Here is a 3,351-nt window from a genome sequence, read left to right as displayed (position 1 = left end):
GATTAACTTGTACCTACCTCAGGGTTTAGAACAGTGCTTGACTCTTAGTAAGAGCTTAACAAATATCATAAAAATAATGATACTAGATAACAGGGGAGAGGGACGTGTCCGACCCATAGCGACATCATGGACACCTCTCTCCCAGAACGCCCCAATTCCATGTGCAATCGTTCTGGTGGTGTACCCAGATAGTTTTCTTGGTAAAAATACAGAAGTGGTTTACCATTGTCTCCTTCCGTGCAGTAAACCTGAGTCTCCACCCTTGATTCTCTCCCGTGCCGCTGCTGCCCAGCACGGGTGAGTTTTGATTTGCAGCAGATCGCCTTCCACTCGCTAGCCACTGCCCAATCTAGGAATGGAAAGGATAGGCCTCTGCTTGACTCTCCCTCCCATAGTCGAGACTGGTAGAGTACTGGAAACTCACCAGTTGCAACCCTGAGAGGAGGGTGGGATAATACAAATACAATAATAATTAACCGTTCTGGGATTATATTCCAAATTTTAGGTTTCAGGCGGCACTTGAAACAGATCTTGAAAGTTGCAGGCAGAGTTTTCTGTTTGTTTGTTTTATGTAAAACAACACTTTGAAGTTTTAGTGGCTTTGCTTATTTCATCTCTGGCTCAAAAAAGGGGGCAGGGAGATTGTGCCGCCAACCACAGCACCACAAATCTCTCAACCCCATAACCACCTAAAGAAATCCAGATTAGATGCATTTCCAGCTGTTGTCTCTCAGTGGAGGTGGTACAAATGAGTTTCTCTACTATCAACAGTGGTTTGAGGTGTATAGCAACTCTACTCTTGGGAGATTTTAAAGTAAATCTGGCACTAAGGGATCCATCATCCACCATCTAAAAGCCTCTTTCTTGGTCAGTCAGTCAGTAGTACTTACTGAGCAATTACTGTGTGCAGAGCATTGTTCTAAGTGCTTGGGGGAGTATAATAAGACAGTAAACAGACACGTTCTCTGCCCATATTGAGCTTAGTTTTTAGCCCAAGAGCTAACCAAGATCAGGAAAGATGCTTCGACAGAGTTGGAGCCAAAGTGTGGGCACTGATGACTCTGCTCAGGTTGATGTTTTTGTTTCTGTTTTTTTTTAAAGGTATCTGTTAAGCACTTACTATATGCCAGGCACTGTACTAAGTGCTGGGGTACATAAAAGCCAATCAGGTTGGACACAGTCCCTACCCCTCTTGGGACTCACAGTCTTAATCCCCATTCTACAGATAACTGAGGCCCAGAGAAGTGATTATACAAGGTAATCAGGTTGTCCCACGTGGGGCTCACTGTCTTAATCCCCATTTTACAGATGAGGTAACTGAGGCACAGAGAAGTTAAGTGGCTTGCCCAGGGTCACATAGTGGACAAGTGGTGGAGCTGGAATTAAAACCCAGATCCTTTTGACTCCCAGGCCCATGCTCTATCCACTAGGCAACGCTGCTTCTCTAGGTTGGTTTTGGCAGAGAGGGAGAGAGGGTTGTTCAGGGATAACCGGAAGCAGAGAGGGAAGTGTGGCCTGTCCCCTTGGTTTCTCTATACCATGCTTGACCACTGCGTATGCAGCGAGGCTTAGTGGAAAGAGCATGGGCTTGGGAGTCAGAGGATGTGGATTCTAATACTGGCCCCGCCACTTGTCTGCTCTGTGACCTTGGGCAAGTCACTTCACTTCTCCGTGCCTCAGTTACCTCATCTGTAAAATGGGGATTAAGACAGTGAGCCCCACGTGGGACAACCTGATTACCTTGTATAATAATGTTGGCACGTGTTAAGCACTTACGACTTGCCGAGCACTGTTCTAAGTGCTGGGGAAGAGACAGGGTAATCAGGTTGTCAGCCATGCTGCTATCTACCCCAGCACTTAGAACAGTGCTCAGCACATAGTAAGCACTTAACAAATACCATAATTATTATTATTAGTAGTAGTAAATATTAAGCAGCAAATGTCATCCAAGAGGCCTATTGTTAGTGTTCTGCACATAGTAAGCACTCAATAAATACTACTGAATGAAAGATAGAGTTCTTCCGTCTCCTAATAGGGTCTTCATAGCTGTAGGAAAAAACCTCCTAAGTATTATAAGTAGTCTCTTGTTTTTTAGTTTAATCTGGCAAACTATGACTTTGGTGTTGGGGGTTGCCTGTTTTGGGTTTTTTTTTTAAATTGGTATTTGTTAAGCGCTTACAATATGCCAGGCACTGTACTAAGAGCTGGGGTAGATACAAGCCAATCGGGTTGGACACAGTCCTTATCCCATACTGGGCTCACAGTCTTAATCCCCATTTTGCAAGGGAGGTAACTGAAGCAAAGGGAAGTAAATAGGCTTGCCCAAGGTCACACAGCAGACAAGTGGCAGAACCAGGGTTAGAACCCAAGACCTTCTGCCTTCCAGACCGGTGCTCTATTCCCCCTAGGCAAATAGGTATTTGGGGAATGACATTTTATTTCCCCCAATACTCAGAAAATGGTTATGTGTTACTCACAAAAGCCTACTTATTAATTAACATTTCTTAAGCATTCATAAAGCAGAGCAATCACTGGAAATTTTAGGGAAAGTCCATATGCCTGGTGTATGACCTTGTGCAAGTCTATTTAAATCTCTGTGCTCATCTGTACCTCATCTGTAAAGTGGGGATTAAGAGTGTGAGCCCCATTAGAGAAGCAGCGTGGTATAGTGGCAAGAACGCGGGCTGGGGAGTCAGAGGTCATGGGCTTTAATCCCACCTCTGCCACTTGTCAGCTGTGTGACTTTGGGCAAGTCACTTAACTTCTCTGGGCCTCAGTTCTCTCATCTGTAAAATGGGGATTAAGACTGTGAGCCCCACGTGGGACAACCTGATTACCCTATATCTACCCCAGCGGTTAGAACGGTGCTTGGCACATAGTAAGCGTTTTACAAATAACACTATTATTATTATTACTATTATTATATGTCACTGGGACTTTGTCCAATCTGATGGGCCAGTATCTATCCCAGCACTTAGTACAGTGCCTGGCAAATAATAAGTGCTTAAAAAATGCCATTAAAAAAATATAATTTGGAGCGCGGTGCCATTCAATCAGCTCTCTCCTCACTACATAGCTTTGTTCCTCTCCCACTATAACCCAGCCCACACACTTCATTCCTCTAACACTAATCAACTCACTGTGCCTCCCTCTCGCCTCCCTCACCAGTGACCCACTCCTCTCTGGAAATTCTTCCCGCTCCAAACCTGAAAGACCGCCACTCTCCCCAGCTTCTAAGCCCTCCTAAAATCCCATCTCCTCCAGGAAGCCTTTCCTAACAACTCATCTCCCCACTCTTACCACTGACCCTCTTGCTCATTCCCTTCCTCGTGCCTGGAATTCCCTTCCCCT

The 3,351-nt window shown here is 45.1% G+C and overlaps 1 non-coding gene across 1 annotated transcript; it reads right to left on the bottom strand.

The window, feature by feature from the left end:
• Positions 1-307: 307 nt before the first annotated feature.
• LOC114810872 lies at positions 308-445 on the bottom strand. Its single transcript, XR_003758562.1, has one exon. It is a non-coding gene; the product is annotated as a small nucleolar RNA SNORA7 (small nucleolar RNA).
• Between the last annotated feature and the right edge of the window lie 2,906 nt (positions 446-3,351).

Source organism: Ornithorhynchus anatinus, chromosome 3 (genome assembly GCF_004115215.2).
Source record: "Ornithorhynchus anatinus isolate Pmale09 chromosome 3, mOrnAna1.pri.v4, whole genome shotgun sequence".
In the NCBI taxonomy this organism is placed as follows: domain Eukaryota; kingdom Metazoa; phylum Chordata; class Mammalia; order Monotremata; family Ornithorhynchidae; genus Ornithorhynchus; species Ornithorhynchus anatinus.
Note: the sequence above shows the minus strand (reverse complement) of the source record. Positions and strands in the feature narration are given on the sequence as shown.